Here is a 23,364-nt window from a genome sequence, read left to right as displayed (position 1 = left end):
AAAAATATAAATAACTGAAGGTGTTCAATGAAAATTGAAAGAATGTTTTAAGGCGGCTTCCTGAAAATTGAAGATTAATCTTTAGTTTTTAAGTAGAATCCCAGACAAACCTGGAAGGTTGGCAACGTGGTAAAGGTTTTTAATGCAATTTTACATCTCAGTCTTTCACCTTGTTTCCACACTTTGGTGAGTAAAAGTTTGAGTTCCCGCTGCAGATGTTATGGCTTAGCTGCAAAATTCCTGAGGAAATTGACTTTTCCCCAAAGAAATGCCACTGAGGGGAGACCACACTGAAGTTTCAAATTCTGCACCTTCATAAAAGGGCCTTTGTTGAAACACTTGTGAGAAAAAGCAATGGGGGAGGGAGATTGGAAGAGGTTCACAAGGTTAATTAAAAGATGCAGGGTACCACACTGTCTGGACTAAATAGCCTCTGCTGACCTTCCAGTGTAAGTTGTTGTGTCTTCTTGCACAAGTGTCTGTGCCAGGTAAGTGAGACAATTAAATAAAGCCAAAGATTTTTTTTCACTCCTGTCTAAGTATACAGCACAGCACATGGTAAGAAGACACTCTGACATCTGGATCTATGTATAGGATTCTGACTGAAAAATACTGTTACACAGCAGGGAACTCACAGATTATAGTAGAACTCTACCTCAAATTATAATTTTTAAGAAGTCTCTAGTTGCAATGTTGTTAACAGTTGCCTTTCAACCAGTGTTACTACTGCACTGAATAATAATCAGTTAAAGTAGAGTTTTTTTAAAATAAATACTTTTGTCAAAGATTTCCACACTCTTCATTACTTTTTCCATTTCCACAGTAAGCATTTTTATACCAGTGCCTCTGACTATTTCATAATATTCTGAAATATTTTCACATCAGGTGAGTTTATATTAATGTTATTAAGACTAATTCTTGGAGGAAAAATGTAAGCCTTCCTCTTTAATTGTTTAACGAAAAGTGCATTGCTCATAGTTCCTCCTTCTCCCGATCTCTCGAGTGCAGACAAAAGGCACAACTATAAGTACATTACCTGAGGTCAATCCACCTTTTAAAATCATTCCACTACAATAACAAGTAGAAATAACAGAAACAATTACTTCAAACAAAACCCCTGGCGGAGCTAGCTGTACCAGCTGGCGATGGGATCCTTAACAACTTCAAACAGCAGTATTGAAGTGGCAGCAGTATGCTTACCTTAGGCTGTGCGGGATGCGAGGACGGATACTCACTACAGCAGCGAACTGGGAAAATGTTCTGCTTGGCCCCTGCCAGCAACTTATTTGGCTTATATTTGCAAATGGGAGGAGCTGGTTACTAACAGGAGGTGAGCAACCGAGAAGGCGGACGAGTAGTCTGACAGGCAAGTTGGAGACAGAACCTCTAGTTTTTGGAGAGAGAGAGAGAGAAAAGGGAAAGAGCTAAAAGCAGCTGGGAAAGCGGTAGCGAAGAGGAACAATTTTGGAGCAACCAATGTAAAAATAAATGCATGACGTTGTTGATTGATTTCGGAGCACTTTATTGTTATGAACACAGACATTCCTTTGCTCTCTCCCATGCATTGCCACAACCAATTCAAAGCAGCCCAGCTACTTGTTGTTCAGGGAGCAGCTGCACACTTTACTTGATTGCGTCCCTTTGATTAGAAGTTGCTGGGAAAGAATAGTACTTTCTAACGGGAATGATCATTATGGAAATAAAATGCTATTGAAATATTCTTCTCTAAAACTTGAAACAAAAACGGCTGTCTCTGACTCATACAATCAAAATGAAATTGGCAACTGCATTTAATCGAAATATGTAAATTGGTGTTTGAACGAACATAGAGTCAGACGAAAAGTGTGGCGCTGGAAAAAGCACAGCAGGTCGGGCAGCATCCGAGGAGCAGGAGAGTCGACGTTTCAGGCTAAAAGTGCACTCTCTTGCTCCTCAGATGTTGCCTGACCTGTTGTGCTTTCTCCAGCGCCACACTGTTGGACTCTGACTCTCCAGTTCTCACTTTCTCATAGTGTCATAGAGTCCTACAGCACGGAGCCAGGCTCTTTGGGCCAAACTGGTCCATGCTGACCAAAATATCCATCCACTCTAATCCCATTTCCCTGCACTTGGTCCATACCCAAAAAGTGCTAACACCAGGGGTTCAAATCCTACACCAGCTGAGGTTACTGTGAGGGTTGTTATTTACCCATCAACCAATCAATTCTCTAGCCAATATCACAGCTCTATTTCTGATGAAGGGCTTTTGCCCAAAACGTCGATTTTCCTACTCCTCGGATGCTGCCTGACCTGCTGTGCTTTTCCAGCACCACTCTAATCTGGTTTCCAGCATCTGCAGTTTTACCCATATCCTTTTAATCCTTTCCTATCCATGTATTTGTCCAAATGCCTTTTATTGCCTCAACCACTTCTGCTGGCAGCTCATTCCATATGAGTACCACCTTCTGTGTAAATAAAGTTGCCGCCAGGTACCCTTTTATTCTTTCTCCTCTTAAGCTTAAACTGATGTCCTCTAGTCCTTGATTCCCCAACCCTGGGAAAAAGACTGAGTGCGTTCATCCTCTCCAAGCCTTTCATGATCTTATACACTTCTCTAAGATCCCTCATCAGTCTCCTACACTCTAAAGAAAAAAGTCCTAGCTTGTCCAGCATCTCCCTTTATCTCAGACCCTCGAGTCCTGGCAACATTTTTGTAAATTTCTTTTGCACTCTTTCCAGTTTAGTAACATCCTTCTTATAGCAAGGTGGCCAAAACTGAACACAGCACTCCAAGTGCGGTCTCATCAACATCCTGTACAACTGCAACATAACTTCCAAACTCCTTTACTCAGTGCCTTGACTGATGAAGTCCAGTGTGCCAAAAGCCTTCTTCACTGTTCTGTGTACCTGTGACTCCACTTTCAGAGAACCGTGCAACTGAACTCCAAGATCTCTCTGATCTACTGCACTCCTTAAGGCCCTACCATTTATCATGAAACTCCTATCTTGACGTGACTTTCCAAAATGCAAGACCTCACACTTGCATGGTAGGTCCATCTATATTAAACTCCATTTACCATTTCTTGGCCCACTTTGCCAGCTTATAAAGATCCTGCTGCAATTTCTGATAACCTTCCCCACTGTGCTCGGTTTCACCTGTTTTAATGTCATCTGCAAACTTACTAATCATGCCTTGTACATTATCATCCAAATCATTGATATAGATAACAAACAGCAATGGGCCCAGTACTGAAATCTGAGGCACACCACTAATCACAGGGTTCCAATCCAACAAGCATCCTTCTACTCTTACCCTCTGCTTCCTACTGTCAAGCCAATTGTGTATCCAATTTGCCAGCTCCCCCTGGATTCCATGAGATCTAACTTTCCAGAGCAGCCTACCATGAAGATCCTTATCAAAAGCCTTACAGAAATCCATATTGACTACTTCTACTGCCCTGCCCTTATCAACATTCCTGGTCACTTCATAAAAGAACTCTAACAAATTTGTGAGACATGATCTCCCACACACAAAGCCACGCTGACTACTCCTAATCAAACTAACAATTCAATTTAACTCTGCCTGCGCATGACAACAATAAAGCACTGAACCACAATGGGTGCTATGATTTGATATATTTAAAGTACCATAATAGTGCGATTTGTGCTGCGATGATTTGATATACTTAAAGTATCTTAGTAGCGTGACATTTTTTTACATTACAAAATTAATTATTTGTAAAACTAATTGCATGGAAATGTCTCCTAAAACCTGATTGTCATGTTATTACATTTAACGTATCTTATAGTTTTTAAAATACACACTTTATTTCATCTGCTAACATTGTAGAAATTACTTTTTTTCCGTTAACTAGTGTAAGCATATGTAGAATTCAAAGTTTTACTGTAAATGTCCCTGTTAGTTGACAAAATGTAAATAATTACCAGTCAATATGTGTGTTATGACCTTTAGGAGAGATTGTGGTAGGTATTTCAGCTGAAAGTGAGTGATTTTGTGACAACAAGATCAACAAATTAAAAGGAGAGAAATTGCTGACACATTAGCAAACTAACAGTAACCCACCAACTTATTTCTGTTATTGTCATCATTTACCCACAGCACAATGTATAAGTGCAGTAAACACCATGGCATAGGCAGATTAAACAAGTTGAATATGTTAAGTATGTTTTTCATGTCCCTTAATTGATTGTTTATACATACATTTAATCTTTGTGTTGCAATATTATTTGTAGCACACCTGCATACCTTAGAGTGATCAACCTGAACCATATCATTTCATTGCTGTAAGTCCTAATTGCTATTACCTAGTAGCATCTGATCTGATACAGCAGTGACATTGCTCCTATATCAAGCTATATTAGATTCCTCTAAAATCAAATCATCTCTGAAATGTAATATGTATGACAAAAACTCTTGAATAATTTCAGCAAAGATTCTGTCTCTAATGAGTTGTATTTTCAAAGGTCCATTTACACAGTTTCCCACTATTCTATGGAGATCTTAATGAATTTATCTATGAATTTTTCTGAATTGTTAAATCTTGCTCTTTCAACCATATTATTACTTCCCAGATTATAGTTTGAACTTCTTCAAAACTATCTGTGTGATCTTTTATAAATGATTTATAACATCATCAGCAGCACAAGCACAAGCTAGTGGTTTAATTGAAGCAATTCTGTATTTTAAGAACTGTTTTCTTCAAGATTCTAATTCTGTGTTTAATTCAGATAATCTCTGACAATAAATTCTTTAAGGTGGTATTATTCCTCCTGTTTTCTTAATGTGATTATTTATTCATAATACTTTAAAGTTGTTTTAAATTAGTGACATCTTAATATTGTTGTAAATTTTCTGGTTTTTAAGCTTTTAATATTGCTGTATCACAACGTTGCAATTCTTTTATTTTAAAAATCCTTTAAGGTTTTAAATGCTTTTGTAACAATGTCATATATTTTATAATACATGTTCAAGTGTTTTGTCATGACAATGCTGGGCAATTTTACTTCCTTTATGCTTTAAATTCTGCTAACTATTAATCTGTATCTCTATACCACTTGCTCAGGGCTTTGTTGGGTTTTGCAATCAAAGTGGCAGTGCCTTCCAACCTGGAGGCAAAATAAAGATTTTCCTGACTTCTGCAGCCCAGATGGAGTATTTTTATTTTCACACTGAAAAATGGACATTTTTCCACCTTTCATAGTCTGATGCACAGTATACATCATTTCAGCATGTTTTTCAACTGAACATCTGTAGCTGCAGTCTTAGTAAATCCTTTCACCAAATCCATGGTCCAATTTATGTTTCTTCTGAACTTAGCACAATCGTATTTTTTTTCTATCTTCTTCTATCAATTAAGTTGTGTTGTTGTCACCTTAAATATGCTCCATGATATTTCCAATGCTGTATGCAAATATACATTAATTTAATGACATTTGACTTCTCTACTGAAGCTGAGTCTCCTGATGTGCACTGGCTGTGACACTAATGTTCACTGTGAACAGTAAAAGCTCCTTTTTTATCTTTATCCTTCCCAATGTGGTCCTTAAGCTAAAGCTTTTCTCCTACTCCTACAGGGATCTTTACACTTATTCACAACGGGTCCAAAATAGTTGGTTCCCAGCTGAAGCTTGAATTGGGATTGCCCCCATGGGTTCTTTCTCTTTCAGTAATCCTTACCTGCCAAATGTGTCAACACTGTCATTTCTAAGCCTTTTTTGATCCTTGAGACGAGGGTTTAAGATGGAACACTGTTTTTGTCCCACTGTTCCTACTGTGTGTTCTGCTGACTGCTTCTCTGTTTGTGCTTATAGCTGCTGACAGAGTCTTTTGACAACAGAAATGCCCCTAAAATGGTAAAATCACTTGTCTTCTGAAAGTGTGTTCCTTTGGATTGATTTCTTTTCACCATTGTTATCTTGAGGTACTGCTGATCACCATGTTATATGCAGTATGGAACCAAGGACTAGCAGCGGATGGTTTGGGAAGATTTCTGCCTCCAGTCCTTCTTTCTGGATTGATTCTAAAGGTCTGTGTGGTTAACAATGGAGGAGGATGGATGTCTAGTAATTATTTATAAGAAGAGGAAGTTGTCTTAACAACAAAATATAGTTTATTGTATGAAAGGAATAGATACAAGTTTACATTGGCTAATTAGATATAATTAATCAGAAGCCAGGATGACATTTCTTAGCTGAGTGGGATCTTTATCTGGATCCCACAGTTCTTCACACAAGACTATATGCCATCAACAGATTAGCTAGAACCTGATTCAGTCTCCAACATAAATCTTTTGAGAGTCATTACCTTGTATACTAAAAACCTCACCTGGTTGGGACAAAGTCAGCAAAATATGCAAAGCCTTTGATGCTGCCTGACCTGTGGTGCTTTTCCAGGTGTGCTGTGCCACACCTTTTGCCTCTGATCTCCAGCATCTGCAATCCTCACTTTCTCCTTTTAGTAATGGCAGACATAGAAAATGATTCCCAACCGGCTGCACCTCGAAATTTTCCAGAGAACTTGGAATGAGGAAAAGGTCGGGCCCTGCTGAAAAAGGGGAAAAGCAATGCTCAAAGTACACAGTAGATGAATTTGCCCCCAAATACTGGTCCTTGAACAATCAAAGAAAGGTTGACCATGTGAGTAAAATGGTCCAAATCTCTGAGGAACTAATTATAGTCTGGTTCTCAAAAACCTGGTCCTCCTCTCCCAAATTCCAAACTGCTCCCTGTCCTTAGCCATGCAACTGGCAACTTTGTATAACTCCTCTTTGATCTAATACTATCCTTAGTTTATTTTGTTAGTCATGGTTGAGTCACTTTTCCTGTTATTTCCGAAAGGAAGGTATAACTATTGCAATGCATGCTCTTGCTCCTTAAATATAAACCAATCCCTATCCGATGTCATGCCTTTGTGTTACTATCTATCACAGCTAGCTTATCTCTCTTTGCAGCTTCCTTTTGTTTAGATATAGATCCTTGTTTTGGGTTGGATTACTTCATTTTTATTCTAGCGAAGAATTCTATCATAGCCACTTTTTCCTAAAGAACCTCTCTGTTATTATCAATTAACCCCTTTTCGTTGTAGATTTGGATAGCATGTTCTTTAGTTGGTTCTTTATTGTACTGGTCTAAAAAAACTGTCGAGGAATTTATCTGCTGGAGTAATGTTGCAATAAGGTTTCCCAGTCTGTATTTAGATTAAAGTCACCCATAATTACTGTAGTACAGTTGTTGCATGTATCTCTAATTTCTTGTTTAATGCCATCCTCTGGCTTACCACCACTGTTTGGAGACCTATACTCAACAGCCACTCATGTATTCTGCCCCTTCTTGCTTCTTTGCTCCATTCAGACTGACTCCACATCTCGACTCTCTGCTGTAATATCGTTTCACAGTTCCAAGTCTTGGTCACCTACAGCAATGTCTGTGGAACTGCAATCAACTCTACCCATTTACAACTATTTGCACTATTAATTCATCATTCTTATTGTGAATGCTCCATGCATTCAGATATAGTATATTTAGATCTGTGGCCATTTTTACTTTATTTTTGCATGGCAGCCCTAGTTTCTGCTAACCCTTGGTTCCTCTGCCTTGCTATTGTGCATTTTATTTTCCTATCTTTCATTACCATCATTTGTTATCCCATTCTTGACAGGGCACTCAGATTTAAACCCACTCCCCGACTCCAGTTTGAACCTTCCCTCTCTGGTTGTTCTCCTTCCTCTTTCAGAATGTCTTACAGTCACTCAGTGACTTCCCTGACCTTGGTACAAGAAGGCAACATTCTGATATCACATCTGCAACTGCACAAGGGTCCATCTGTTTACATTACTATAGAATCCCCTAACAATAGTGCTTACACATCTTTTTTGTCTCCAACTCCTCTCCCTTCAACTGAGTGTCTCCTGGTGCTACAAATTTGGCTCTTTTTGCATTCTCCTGAGAAACCAACTCCTTTATCAATATCCAGAAAGGAAAATCTTAGAGAAGGAGATGGACCAAGGGATCTCCCACACTACTTGCCTGGGGCCAAGTCGCTGTTGTGTAGTTATCCATTCCCTTTCTAACTGTGCCCTCCTTACCTATGGCATGTCCACTTCATTGTACATTCTATCCACAAAGATCCCAGCCTTGCAGATATCAAACAGTGACTCCAAACAGCACTCCACATATGAAATGTGGATTTCCAATTGCTGCAGTTCATAACACTTCCCAGACATCTGGTTGCACTGGACTCTGGAAGCATCCCTGATTTCCCATATTGCACTGGCTAAACTCCCTTGCCATGACTTACCCTTAAATTATTCCCTTTGCATTTACTTCCTCCAATTCACACCTATATTGCTGTTCCTTCACTGTCACTCAGTAAAAGTCCAAGAACTCCCATCCTGACAACACTATGGATGTCCCAACACCTATTGACTATAGCAGTTCAAGACAATGGTGTAATGTTAAAGATTAAATTGAACTATCTCTCTAGGCATTAATGTAATATTAAAGGGTTAAACTTTACTGTCTTCCTCCAGAAGCTGAACATTCTGGAAGTGGATGGGGATGACATTCATGCAGGAATGCAGATGACTCCCACTCAATTTAGACAGTCATTTACTACTACTCTCCTACAAGTATCAAATTAAACTTTCATCCTGCCCCTTCCATTCAGAAATGCTTTCATAGCCATCCATCAGATTCGTTTGCATGATCATCCCCTGATACTGAAGCATATCACACCAACATTGTCTGGGGAACTAACGGAGCCAGAACTATTTGCAAGGCCATCCCAAAGCTAGGACATATCACTCCTACATTGTCTTGGGGAATCACGGAGTCAGGAAATCATTTGCATAACGATTCCCCAGGATTAGGGCATTTATATTTACATTATCTCCGAGGATGACCTCATCCTGCCATTGTACCTGGGGTAACGTGGTTATTGGGGGGGGGTGGGGTGGTGGGTGGCCAGAGTATCTGTGAGCATTGCCAACTGATCTTTACAAAGGGAATGTGTTTCCTTTGTTTGGGGCCTCTTTTCACTCGACTTCACAAGCCTGCGCAGAGTGTCAAAGGGGGTTGCCTTGCTTGCACAAGCTTTAATTGACTTTAACTGTTTGACACACAAGGTAAGATTCACCTTCATTTCTCTCTCTAGACTTAACACTCAGTCAACCCCTTGTCTCCTGCGACTCGGTGGTGATGAATTCTTTGAGGTAACTTGCACATTTGCACACCAATGAGTCGCATGCACCAGATTGAGTTTTGATTGGGGTTAGGGTCCCAGGGTTTTTGATTGAGGCTAGAGTCCCCTAGGAAGCCTGGAGGTTGGAGCCCGCCACCCTGGGATTCAGAGGACTAGAATCCCTTAACAGCAAGTTTGGAGTCCCGGGACACAGTACACCAGGTAAAGCAGAGGCACTGTGTCTGTCTCGGCACCCTGCCTTAGACTAGTTGTTAAGAGGGGAGATCCCTCATGTCACGAACGTGGAGTGAGTGCATAAACTGCCAGTACAGATTCATAGAGAAAGAGAAAATACGTAACATGGGGCAAAGGAATGGCTCAGGGGTCTCTCCGGATGTTTAAATATGAAATTGAGCAATAAAATCTGGCCACTAGGAGGGATGTGGGACATAGAGAAACGTTTAATGGCCGAAGAGGCAATCTGGAAGCGCAATGTGGGAACTCAGTGGAAAGTTTTAATAACCGTGTGCTGAAAAGTGACTGAGGAATTGAAAGACAAATCTAAACAGAGCAGCTGGGAGAACAGTGGGCATCAGAGAGGGATTAGATTAAGTGATAACAAGGGTAACCCTAAGTCTTGGGTAGTGTTGAAGAGTCAGTGTGTGGAGTATGATCTAAATGAAAGAAGTCAAGAAAAGCTAAGAGGCCTTTCAGACTAATGAACCAGGATTAAAGCGTCAAACCCAGCTATTGGCCGAGAGTAAAATGGAGGTACCTCTGGACATGTCTGGTCTGCCGATGTAGTTCCAAATTGATGACACGAATGAGCAGGAGGAGGATTGGCAAATCCCAGCTAGCGTCCCCTCCCCCACCCCCCCATCCCCAGTATCAGCCGCTACACCCTACTACTCCTGCTAGCGCTGTGACACCCCAACCTCAATCCACTGGCCCACGACCACCACCCCCACTGAATCCTTCACTGCCACCTGTCTCCCCCCATGTTCTATCCCTCGGCCATAGGGAAATTCCGACCCTCCACGTCCTGACCAGAACCAGGCTCCTGAAAGCTTTGCTGACCCAGTCACTATCAGGATGCAAACAAACACTGAGAAAGGCAAAGAGACAGGCCCTTTTGAGATGCACAGAGATCAGGGCACATCATCCTATAACTCCACCACAGACAGCGGTAGCAAGCGTGACAGGCCCCACCATTATGACCTCAAGACTGGCCCAGAGAGGTAGCAAATGAATCAGCTAACCCCAGCCCATCTAACCAAAACAGAAATGGCAACACTACCCATAAACGCAAACGGAGACAGTTCCCTACCCAGACTGTGCCTAACCCAAACCCTGAGGCAGTGGGAGAGGCCACTGTACAAGTTTACACCCGCTGGATACCCCAAGAGATGTGCTTAATTATGTCCCACACCCCCAACCGAGGGTTTCATTAATAATGTTACAGGCACAATTTAAATGCATCAAGCCACACCTCAGGACCGCTTCAGTCTGTGCTGCATGGCTTTGACCCCAAGCGAGGGTTCTAGGTGGAAAACCCAGTTTGGGGTTTACAATGATTGGGAGGCCTTTCCAGAGCTGTTCCCCAGCCCAGGGACCAAATCCAAGCAATTAGGGGGCTCTCCAGAGAACCCTGCAGCAACCTGTAGATATAACTAGGGTATTGCAGTGCCGCCCAAAGCAGCAGGAGCCCGCTTCAGGCTTTTGGGATTGGTTTTGCTCCACCTAGTCATGGGACACCACTTATACTGTAGGGAATCCCTCGCCCCAGTTTCACACCCTACTATTACAATGCATTCCAGAGGAGGTAGCTACTGCTATTAGAACCAACAATATGGTTTGGCCGGATAACACCCATCCACAAATGAGAAGAGTGCTCACTTATTACTGGCATCGTATTGAGGACCTGAAACATGCTACAGTCAAGCATGAATTGATGCAGCAACCACCCCTAACACCCTCACAAAGATTGCAGGCCCTGATGCCCTCAGGAACCACCCGATGGAACCCCAGCATTGTCCCCAGGGGTGGGTCAATGGATACAACCATGCATATACTACTCACCCGAATGGTCCCAGTGCACCTTTTCATCATTCACCTTACACCCCTCCACTTGCTTTCTGCAGCTATCACAGTTGCCCTCAGCCCCATGGTGGTCCACCTCCCAGGGACAATGACATGGCCAATGCAGAACTGTTTTCACTGTGGTGCTGTTGATTATTGGGATTGCCCAATGTTACACCCATGATACAGAGCCCCAGGCAGGGGGTGAGCTTGCTACACTGGAGACCTCATCCTGATTAACCTTCCTTCTGCTTTACCCTGTCCTGACTAAAGACCTCGAGGATGAAACAGTAGTCTGCTTGACTGTTGAGGGCAAAGAAACCCCCATTACAATTGATACTGCCACCACTTCCTCAACACTTGAAACCTCCTGTGTGCCAACACGGGCTTGGGCTCTGACCCAGCTCTATACACCTTCGAGGTCTATACACCTTCGAGGCAGTATCCCCGAACAGAACCACTCAGTTTGGCACCCAAACCTGTATAGGGTAAAAACAAGGACTGCAGATGCTGGAAACCAGAGTCTAGATTAGAGTGGTGCTGGAAAAGCACAGCAAGTCAGGCAGCATCCGAGGAGCAGGAAAATCGACGTTTCGGTCAAAAGCCCTTCCTCAGGAATAGAGGCAGGGTGCTTGCAGAGTAGAGGACAAACAATCAGTCCTCAGCAAAGGCCTCACCTTTATCCCCCTCTGTCGACACATCAATGAATTTAATAAGGCATTTATCTCTCCACTCTGCAGGCACCCTGCCTCTATTCCTGATGAAGGGCTTTTGCCCGAAACTTCGATTTTCCTGCTCCTTGGATGCTGCCTGACCTGCTGTGCTTTTCCAGCACCACTCTCATCTAGACCCAAACCTGTACGGTCCAATTTGCTCAAACCCTTAATTTCGGGATTAACCTAGCAGGGAGGGATTTGTTGTGTGCCCTTCAGGTCGAGATTCTCTGCCTTGATGAGGGCATTACAATTAGAAATAATTCTATCAAGAGACAGTTCTGGATCTATTGTGCCCCCCAATGGTGGGCTGTTGAATTGTAGCCAAAGGATTTTACGTCTCCTGTACAAGTCCCTGATCCCCATGTAACCCTTTGTTACCATTCCACTGGAGCTTCCACTGAGCTGGCAGCCACCTTTGCCCCCTTCCTAGAGTCCACTATCACTGTTACCGTAACGGGACATATTGAAGGTAAACAGGGATCCGCCCTCTTAGTAAACGTTCCTGTCCACCTCTGGAACCAACCAGGGTTGGTTTCTCCCCACATTACCTTTTCTGTGAACAAGGGATACAAAGCAAAGGCCCTGGGATTTTTAGCATACCCAGTTACAGCAGCAGTTGGACCCGGTATCACTGACCAGACCCAAATACTGATCAACAGGAAGTTATCTTATTAGTCTAGCCCTTTTACTGTTGCGGGTTTACTTCGCCACTAACAGCCCTGACACGACCCCTCAGAAGAATCCTTTGCTGACCTCTGGTCGGCCTCTAAGCATGAAGTAGGGTACACCCCTGTGGATCCTATCAAGATCCAAATTACACCAGGAGCAAAACTGCCTTCAATACCTCAATACCCCCTAAGACCAGAAGCCATTGAAAGGATATCAGCTTTGATAGATTCATTCCTCCAACAGGGAGTACTAGTTCCCTGCTGATTGCCCTGTGACACTGCCATTCTACCTGTCCCGAAGCCAGGATGCCTAGAGTGGAGGTTAGTACAAGATCTCCAACAGATCAACAGAATAGTGCAGCCACTACACCCGGTCATACCAAATCCTGCGACCATTCTCAGCAATATCCCTGCCAGCGCCTGTGTTCACCATAGTTGACCTATAGCGTGCATTCTTTGCTCTCTCCCAGCAGCGGAGTCTTGGTATTTGTTTGCTTTCACCTGTAAGGGTCAGCAGTACACTTGGACACAACTCCCCCAGGGATTTGTCCATTCGCCCGCTCTATTCTCCCAGGTATTGCACCGGCAGTTCTGAGCTTCAACTCTCAGACGGCTCCACAGCCATCCCATATGTTAATAACTTACTCCTAGCTAGCCCCTCAGAATCTGCTAACATTGCAGAAACCAACCATCTCCTAAACACCCTCCACTCTTGGGGATATGTTTAACCATCCAACAAGGTTCAGCATGCTCAGCGTCAAGTTACATTTCTGGGGACATTACTCAGTGCTTCATACTGGCAATTGACCCTGGACCGCATCGCGCCCATCCTGGCAACCCCTCCACCCATGAGCACTAAGCAGATATGTGCCTTTTTAGGCCTAGTTAACTACTACCAGCAGTGCCTCCCCAATGTAACGTTACTTACCAAGCAGGTAACCCTTTTAGCCTCCAATAAGGTGTCAGGGACTTTCACTCTAGTGGAAGACCAGAAGCTTTCAACAAATTAGAAGCAGCCCTGGCCAATGCCCCAGCCCTCAGGAGACCACTGTCTGACAGACCCTTCCAGCTATATGCCACTATCCAGAGGGCTGTACAACCACTGTTTTAACCCAGACCCACAGAGATCTCAGGAGGTCAGTGGCCTAGAACTCAACTCGCCTTGACGTTGTCGCCATGGGCCTCCCACCTTGCTCATAAATTCTGCTGGCTATCTACACTCTTGTGACAGCCGCGTACAATACAAACCTTCAGAAACCCTTGACTGTGTATTTGCCACACTCAGTCGTAGCCCTCCTGACTTCCCACCAGCCCAATACCTTACACAGGCTCGATTTAGCCATTACGGGATAGCCCTTCTTAACAACCCCCTTCTGACCTTCTTCTACTGCTTGACCGTTAACCTGGTGACTTTCCTCAGTGCCTCTCTAGAGAAGGTTTCCGAACCTCCCCGTGACTGCCTTTTGTGAAACACTTCTTGGCATCCCTGCGACCAGACCTCTCAGACACTGCATTGCCCACACCAGATTTAACCCTCTTTGTGGGTGGTAGCTTGTCAATATCACCCTTAGGAGTGCCTCTTTCAGGATATGCAATCATCACCCTCACAGGCACATTGGAAGCAGCCTCCCTTAGCATTGCAACCTCAGTGCCAGGGACCCAGGTTCGATTCCAGCCTCAGGAGTGTGGAATTTGCACATTCTCCCTGTGTCTGTGTGGGTTTCCTCCAGGTGCTCCTGTTTCCTCCCACAATCCAAAGATGTGCAGGTTAGGTGGATTGGCCATGCGATCAGTGTTAGGAGCAGAGGGAAATGGGTCTGGGTGGGTTACTCTTCTGAGGGTTGGTGTGGACTTGTTGGGCCAGATGGCCTGTTTTCACACTGTAGGGAATCTAGTCTAATCAAAATAATACAGGTCAAGGGGTGCGGTGTGTAACAGGAAAACCATCCTTGCCAGTGGGTCTATTTGAATGTATTCAGCTTGATTTTATTGAACTACCGCATGTACATTGCTATAAGTATTGCCTTGTTGTTATTGATGTATTTAGTAGATGGATTGAGGCTTTTCCCACAGCCTCAACAGTGGTAAGATTACTCCTAACAGAGATCAGTCTAGAGTGTCTCTACAACTTAGTTCAGACAATGGCCCCCACTTTGGAGGGAAAGTTAAGACAGAGCTGTGTGAAGTGCTGCATATCCAGCAGCAATTCCATTAAGCCTACCAACCTCAGGCATCAGGCATAGTGGAGAGTGCAAACGGGACCCTTCAAACCAAATTGACTAAGCTAACATGTGAAACGGGCCTGAACTGGTTGAAAGTCTTGCCTTTGGCCTTGTATCATATGAGGATTACCCCACACTCGACCACTGGGCTGTCAGCAGCTGAGATAATCTATAGCCGACTCAGTAGAACCCCTTGGGATGCAGACACAAACCCACCCACCACATAGACCTAAATATTATGGGAGAGGAAATGCAGGCATACTTTCGGCTGTAAGATCGTTATGAATAAGCTGCTAAGACCCTTCTCAGCACCCATCTAGGGGAGTTATCATGAAATGATAAAAGGGTAGAATGTATGTTAAAAGATTAAATTGGACTATCTCTCCAGACATTAATGTAATATTAAAGAGTAAAACTGCACTGTCTTCCTCCAGAAGCTGAACACTCTGGAAGTGGGTGGGGATGGCATTCATGCAGGAATGTGGATGACTCCCACTCAATTTAGACAGTCATTTACTACTATTCTACTACTAGTATCAAATTAAACTCTCATTCTGTCCCTTCCATTCAGAAATATTTTCACAGCCATCCCCCAGCCAATCAGGTTCATTTTCATGATCATCCCCTGATGCTGAAGTATATCACACTAACATTGTCTGGGGAAGTAGCGGAGCCAGAACTCATTTGCAGGTCTGCCCCAAAGCTATGACATATCACACCTACATTGTCTTGGGGAATCATGGAGTCAGGAAATCATTTGCATAACGATTCCCCAGGACTAGGGCATTTACATTATCTCCGAGGATGACCTCATCCTACCATTGTACCGGGTAACATGTGGTTATGGGGGAGCAGGGGGTTGCCAGAGTACCTGTGAGCATTACCAACTGACCTGTGTAAAGGGGATGTGTTTCCTTTGTTCAGGGCCTCTTTTTACTTGGCTTCGCACACCTTGCAGAGTGTCAAAGGGGGTCATGTAGCTTGTACAGGCTTTAATAAACTTTAACTGTCTGCAGAAGTTGGTGTGTGTGAATTGCATCTTGTGTGTGAAACCTCGGGAAAAGTATCTAATAATGGCTCACCACCACCTTCTGAAGAGCAGTTAGGGATGGGCAATAAATGGTGGCCTAGGCAACGATGACCTCAATCTTGACAGAATGAAAAAGAAAATGCAATGTGGAATAATATTAATTAATCTTATTATCATAGTTTTGCATCAAAGTAAGATCAGGGCTTTATTATATTTTGGAGCCCATAGAGCATCCAAAATTAGCACAATAAATCTATAGTGAGCTTGGCAACTATCTGATTGTTGTATGCTTAGTTTAAAAGATTTCTTTTGTATGAAAATTATTTTGGTTGTGAAGAAGGAAAGGAATTCTTTGTTTTGATTTGTACATCCAATATATACAGGGTTAGCTTTGAAGGAAATGTGCTACCAATTTTAGTTTCCACTAAAAATAACGAGACAAGAGAGCACTCATGACACTGTGAGATTACCACTGGATTTTTATAATTTTGAACCAGGTGTTTCACGAATTTTTTAAATGATTTATCATTATAGAAACAGGAGAAATTAGTAACATTAAGACAAACGATTGCAGAATAATACCTTCATTAAAAATATGTTAAGGGCCCACACACAAAGAAATGGCTATTGTAAGCCATGTAATTTGCCCCTATTATTAGAGCTTATTGTTTTTCTATTTTACCAATTGACCAATAACATATTACAAGATGGTTAGAGTTTATATGGCACATTATTTAAATTCATAACGGTGAGTGTACAGATGTGTCTACCATCACACCATAATTTTATTCTAACCCATTTGTGGGGAAGCTGACATGACTGAATTGGTAATTTTCCCTAAGTGGCAATGATCCTCATCTCATCCATTTGTTTTGCGTGAAATGTGCTGAAAGTATCACCAAAATGTTTCTAGCCCTTCAGCACTCTAATTCTTCATCATTCAGAGAATATTATATAAAGTTAAAAGACCACATATTATAGTGACTCATGATGGGCATCTATATCTGGGTCAGAGCAGAAATTCCCCAGCCTTAAGGATGGATCTCAACATTATTGTAGTCCTACAGACAAGAGTATTGCCATGAGCATGGAAATATACTGCCAGATGGAATATAATGCCAGATTCCAAGGGATATATTGAACTTTTAATTACCAAATTTTTAATTTAAGGCTATAAGAAGAGTGTGGTTATAATTTTAGTGGCTGTCTGGAGAGGAACACTGGAATGTTATACCTAGATGTGTCACAGAGTCACACAGCATGGAAACAGGCCCTTCGGTCCAAGTCATCCATGCCAACCAGGTTTCCCAAACTAAACTAGTCCATTTTCCTGCATTTGGCCTATATCTATTTAAACCTTGTCAATTCATGTACCTGTCCAAATATCTTTTCAATGGTGCTCCTGCATCTACCATTTCCTCTGACAATTCAAGCCACATATGAACCATCCTGTGTGTGAAAAGATTGTCCCTCAGGTCTCTTTTAAATCTTCCCCCCTCACCTTAAAATGATACCCTCTAGTTTTCAACTCCCTACTCTACAGAAAAGACCTTTGCTATTCACCTTATATATGTCCCTTATGCTGTTATAAACCTATATAAGCAATGAAGCTTAAAAGAGAGAAGTACCCTCAAACAGAACTATATTTTGTTTCGAGTATCACAGACTGTGAACATAGTTATAAAAAAGAGGGCAGTCTGAAAAAAAGCATATATGTTCCTCTTTTAAGAATCCACAAGGACTGAGATCAAAAGCCAGCTGCAAACCTGGTACATGTATGCTAGTGAGTTAAGGTGCTAGTCTAGAATAGTGGGATGAAGAGTCATGTCTACTAGCCTGTGTTCAAGGGGATGTGTTTCCTGTGTGCTGTAAAATTCATGGTTGCAGAACATTCCCTTGTCACTCCTACATTGCAGGTAAATTATTCTCTTGCTCTGAATGCTGAAAGACAGTCAACAAGTCAATTCAAAAGGAAACAAAACAAAAAAATGTAATTGCACAACTAATTCTTCTCACATTTAGTAACTCATAAATTCATACACATGGTAACTCAATAAATCCTAGTTAAATTGTTGCCTTTTAAAACATAATTTTGTTCTGGGAGAAAGGTATTCACAAAGGAGGGCATCCTTTTTAAATTAACCTCATCGTGGCCAACCAAAGGGGTGAGAGAAGATAAAAGGAAAGTTAAATCGTCCTTCGATACCTGGGAGCTAAACAAATTGGGATAATCCATCTGGAAATATAATAAGATGGGGAACCTTGCCGGGGCCTAGCTGCAACATACATGCTCCTGGTGATACCATCAACAATAAATGATGCTAATGGCATGTTCATTTCAGTTGATGCGCAATGAAAAATTCACTGCAGTGCATTTGTGAAATCTGAATAGCATAATGGTGAGAAGGAGCTAAGTTTAAAACAAAATTGCTGCTACTAGTCACATTACCTAAATCAATTGATTGTACTGAATTAATTTTTTTTACTTAATAGGCCATTTGCATTTTAAATCTGTAAAGACCGTAACTTTGTGTTTTATGTATTTTATTAAAAGAACTGTGAATTAAAACGAGGAAAAGCAGTTTAAAATCCATTGTTTGAAAGCGTGACAGTTTGTATAGCCGGTAACCTGATGCCAATTGCAAGGATTGTACAAATAGCTGTTTAAACAAATGTCATGTAAGTTGAGTTACAGCTGATTTGGGAGCCAAAGCGATGTACATCTGCAGCTCTTGTTGGCAACAAGAAATTGCTTGGACTATGAACTAGTGACCAATTATCAATGACTTTTTTGCCTGATAACAATAGCGTGCTTTACTCTCAAGGGTTTGGTTAGCTCAGTTAGCTGGAAAACTGGTTTACCAATGTAGAGTGATGCCATCAGCAGGTGTTTAATTCCGACATCAGCTGAGGTCCCCATGAAGGACTCTCATTCTTAACCTCTCCCTTTGACTGAGGCATGGTAAGCCTCAGATTAAAGATGGAAATGTGTTGCTGGAAAAGCGCAGCAGGTCAGGCAGCATCTAGGGAACAGGAGAATCGACGTTTCGGGCATTAGCCCTTCTGGATTAAATCCTATTAGTCTAATAAAAGAGTAGTCCTCTGGAGATTTTACTTTTAGATTCATTCTGATGTAACTGACCAACTTGGAGCTGGGAAAGATTTGATTAGATTCCCTACAGTGTGGAAACAGGCCCTTCAGCACAACAAGCCCATGACCCTCTGAAGAGTAACCCACCCAGACCCATTTCCCTCTGACTAATGTACCTAACACTATGGGCAATTTAGCATGGCCAATTCACCTCGCCTGCACATCTTTGGACTGTGGGAGGAAACCGGAGCACCCGGAAGAAACCCGCACAGACACAGGGAAAATGTGCAAATTCCACACAGACAGTCACCCAAAGCTGGAATCGAACCTGAGACCCTGGTGCTGCAAGGTAGCAGTGCTAACCATTGAGCCACCATGCCACCCAATTATCGATGACTTTTTTGCCTGATAATAATAGCGTGCTTTACTCTAATCTGGTAAGCCTCAGATTAAGTCCTATCGATTCTAAAAAAATTAGAGACATAGAAAGGGAAGTGTTTAGTTCTTCCCCAGCATCTCTGATCTCTTCAGTCAAAACTAACTCTAAACCTGAAGAACCCCTCTTCAGGACTGAGGGTGGGGAGCTGTACCAGATAAAGGGGCAGGCGGGGGCAAGGTGGTGACGACAGGTTGGTCAATGGGGCAAATGAATCCGGTTGGTGGCAGGGAGCAGTGGAAGCAAAGGGGAGGGGCTGGGAAGGGATGTTATTTGAAATTGGAGAACTCAAAGTTGAATCCTCGGAGCTGTACGGTGCCCAGGTGGAAGGTGAGGTGTTGTTCCTCCAATAGGAGATGTAATTTGTTTTGGCAATGGGGGAAGTCAAGGATGGTCATGCTGAAAAGGAAGTGGGAAGGGGAATTAAAATGGGCTGTGACTGGGAGGCCCGGTTGGCTCCAGCAGGCCCGGTTGTGATGCTCGGTGAACCGTTCCGAATTTACATTCGGTCTCCCCGATGTAGAGCAGACCACAACGGGAGCGTTGGATACAGTAAACCAGGTTAGAATAGAGGGAGGTGAACCTCTGTCTCACCTGGAAGGACTGTTTGGGGTCCTGGATGGAGGTGAGGGGTTGAGGTACTGGCAGGTTTTGCATCTTTTCTGGTTGCAGTGGAAGGTACCTGGGGGTTCAACGAAGGACTTTCGGAGGGAACGGTCCTTGTGAAAGGCTGAGGGGGTGGGGAGTGGAAGATGTTCTTTGTGGTGGGGTCTATTTTGATTTGGCGGAAGTATTTGAGGGTGATGCATTGGATGCGGAGACTGGTGGGGTGGTAGGTGAGGACCCGAGGGACTCTGTCCTTATTCCGTTGAGGTGGGGGATTTAGAGCGGTGGAACGGGGAATGGAAGTGGTGCAGTGGAGGGCTGTCTGGATGGCAGAGGGAGGAAAAGTGCGTCAAAATAGGTGGATACCTGGGATACTCGCAAGTGGAATGTTTCCTCGTCCAAGCAGATGCAGCAGAGGTGGAGGAATTTGGAGAATGGGATGGAGTTCATGCAGGATGCTGGGTGGAAGGAGGTGTAGTCCAGGTAGTTATGGGAGTCTGTAGGTTTATAGTAAATGTCCATCTGGAGACTGTTGCCAGAGATGGAAATGGAGAGGTTAAGAAAGGGAAGGGATGTGTCCAAGATGGACCAGGTGAATTTGAGGGCAGGGTGGAAGTTGTGGGCCAAGTCGATGAACTGCTCCAGGATGCTGCAGTCATCGATGTAATGGCAGAACATTGGAGCACAGTGCCTCTATATGTACTGACGAGGGACTGTTCAATATGGCCGACAAAGAGGCAGGCATAGCTGGGGCCCATGTGGGTGCCTGTGGTCTCTCCCTTAATTTGGAGGAAATGGGAGGAGCTAAAGGAAAAATTATTGAGGGTGAGGACCAGTTCAGTGAGGCAGAGGAGTGTATTGGTGGAGGGGACTCGAAGGGTCTATTGGAGAGAAAGAAGCAGAGGGAATGGACATTATAAGGACTGCATGTCCATAGGGAAGAGAAAGCGCTGGGGCCTGGGAACCGGAAGTTGCTGAAGATCTCTCTTCCCAAGCAGTGGAAACATCCAGAGAAAAATTACTGAAAGCAACACACTGGCCAGCAGAAGAGTCATTAGGATCATCTCAAGAAAAGAACATGCAACAAAAATAACGGAGCTGTCTTTCTAGTTTATCCCCTTTGCCATAATTTATTTTTACCTTGTTTATTTTTCTGCCTGTGCATAAGGGGGAGTTTAGAAGTGATTAGAGTTTTAATTAGTTGTGTCATATGCTAATTGCTTATAGCTGTACACCTATAGGCTAATTACTTGTAATAAATAGTCATTGTTGTTCTGTGCAGAAACCTGGTCTGTGCTTTCCATCAACCTGTGTCTGAAAATCAAGTAAATTTAGGAATCTAAAATATTTTATGAAATCTTTAACTTTTGTAACTTATCTGGGAATAGCAGAGTTTGATTTCCAGTGTGTTACCCAGTGAGGAGTAACACATCTTCCAAATAGCAGACTTAGCAATGCTGGACGTCACATTACCATTGATTCCTCTAATTTTAGGAAATGAATGGCAGGAAATACATTATATGATATATTATCCTAATTTGCATGGTTTCATAAAACTTCTCTCTGGGAAAAATGAAGTCCAGCCCTATGTTGCACTCACCCTTATATATCATTGCTGTTTCTTTATATGTATTTAGAGCTACAGGCATTTGGGCCAGTATCTATTTAAATATTTACATAAATTATATTAAATTGTATTCAGCAGTGTAAATTGGACTTCAATTTTGGGGTATAATTTAGCTTTACCCAGGAGCCATTCTCTATTACAGTGTCCATCATTCACTTCATTTTGTAACTGTCTGTAGTCTTTATTGGCTGGGAAAACACAGTCTGCACAGTGCGGTTTTCCCTTCTCATTTTTTTTCCTCTCTTTCCTTTCTCACAAGTCACAGTATCCTTGCCAATGTGTAAGTTTGGCAGAGATATGCCTGGAAATGGAGGTAAAGAGTGGCAGGCAGGCAGGCAAGTAGGTGACTGCCAACTTGCGGTTCACCCACTTTGAAGATGAAAGGTGGAAATTCACCCTTGTGTGCTAAGCAGCAGCCTGGAATCTAACGTCATTTTAACCTTCAGCAACACTTCCAATCAAAACATGCTGATATTTGTTTTACCTGGACGCCGGCAGATTTTATTGGGCTCTTGAATTTCATGCAACCTGCTACCACATACAGAAAAAATGCCTTCCAACTGGATGATGAGAGGAACTTGCAGGCATTAAGCCAGGAAGCCTTTTGTGTCATGCAAGCAAGTCAACCAAATACCTATATGCATGCATACTCAAGAAACTTATTTTCAGAGTTTCATATTTTGGATGGAATGAACAGTAGTGGCCTCTTTGTGTTATTAAAATATTTGGCACAAAAATTATATTTTCATCCATTACCATCTGCTCAATTATAGTTTACATTTACTATAATGTCAAATTTGACACAAACGTAGAATTGAAACGACTGTTTAAGTGTCTGTTGTGAGGCTGTCTATGCAGGAATAACTCACCTTTTCCATTGGGGACTTGGTATGTTGAGTATTGAATACAGCAATCCTGTTTAATGAAAGTTTAATGTGGTTGAGGGCCACCTGTTTTTCCATTTTGGCGGTCTTGGAATCTCCTTTTCCACGTATTCCCTGGGTGTGGTTGATTGCAGCACCTATTTCACTTTGAGGGAGTTGCTCCCCAAGTTTTATTTGTACTTCAGCCCCATGCCCCGATCTTTGGTGGGTGTTTAAGAGCAGAGCACCTCCTCATGAGTCTGTTCCAGGGCCTGGCCAAGGTGGCCATAAACAAACCCAAGCAGTGGGCCATGGAGGGGGTCTTTTGGCCTAACTGTTCACTCCACTGACACAGGTAAGCCTGTACCCTGGTGACATTGGGGAGGGAGCATGCAATATGCACTGGTATGCTCAAGGACTACATGGCCATTGGGTACTGCTGGAGTTGGAATACATTCTTTAGCTCCGATATGACATTTTCAATTGTATTTCATTCATTTAATTTTTGTATGCTTGTCTTTTGTTACAGTGTCCCTATAAGGGACTTGCACCCTTTCATTTGTCTAATTTGGTTTAACTTGCTCAGTTATCATTTCATTTGATGAAGGGGTTTTTAAAATGGCTTTCAAAGAACTTCTCCATCAATTCCCTGTGAAATAGACACCAACTTCTGCCACCTGTAGAATCCAATGGTTACTGTCAGTGATACCTCACTCTTCCACATGGTGTGCTGTTCGAGTGCTCTTGGTTGAAAATAATTAAAATTGATGTGAACCCTACTGTTATTGCTGCTAGTCTCATCACAAAGGCTCATGAAATGTTCATGCCTTGTTAAGTGAGGTATAACT

At 42.7% G+C, this 23,364-nt stretch overlaps 1 protein-coding gene across 2 annotated transcripts in view; it reads right to left on the bottom strand.

Moving 5' to 3' along the window:
• col8a1a (collagen, type VIII, alpha 1a) overlaps positions 1 to 1,348 on the bottom strand; it is a 140,151-nt gene extending 138,803 nt beyond the window's left edge. Inside the window, exon 1 of one of the 2 annotated variants that reach the window (XM_043701141.2) lies at positions 1,201 to 1,348. The gene's annotated coding sequence lies outside the window, so the exon portion shown is untranslated. The remainder of the gene's footprint in view (positions 1 to 1,200) is intronic. The other variant, XM_043701142.2, reaches the window with a different exon arrangement.
• Positions 1,349 to 23,364: the final 22,016 nt, after the last annotated feature.

The sequence above is a fragment of the Chiloscyllium plagiosum genome, unplaced genomic scaffold (assembly GCF_037043375.1).
Source record: "Chiloscyllium plagiosum isolate Xiang-an unplaced genomic scaffold, Cpla_swu_hap1 HiC_scaffold_12, whole genome shotgun sequence".
Lineage (NCBI taxonomy): Eukaryota > Metazoa > Chordata > Chondrichthyes > Orectolobiformes > Hemiscylliidae > Chiloscyllium > Chiloscyllium plagiosum.
This window is presented reverse-complemented; position numbering and strand designations above follow the sequence as displayed.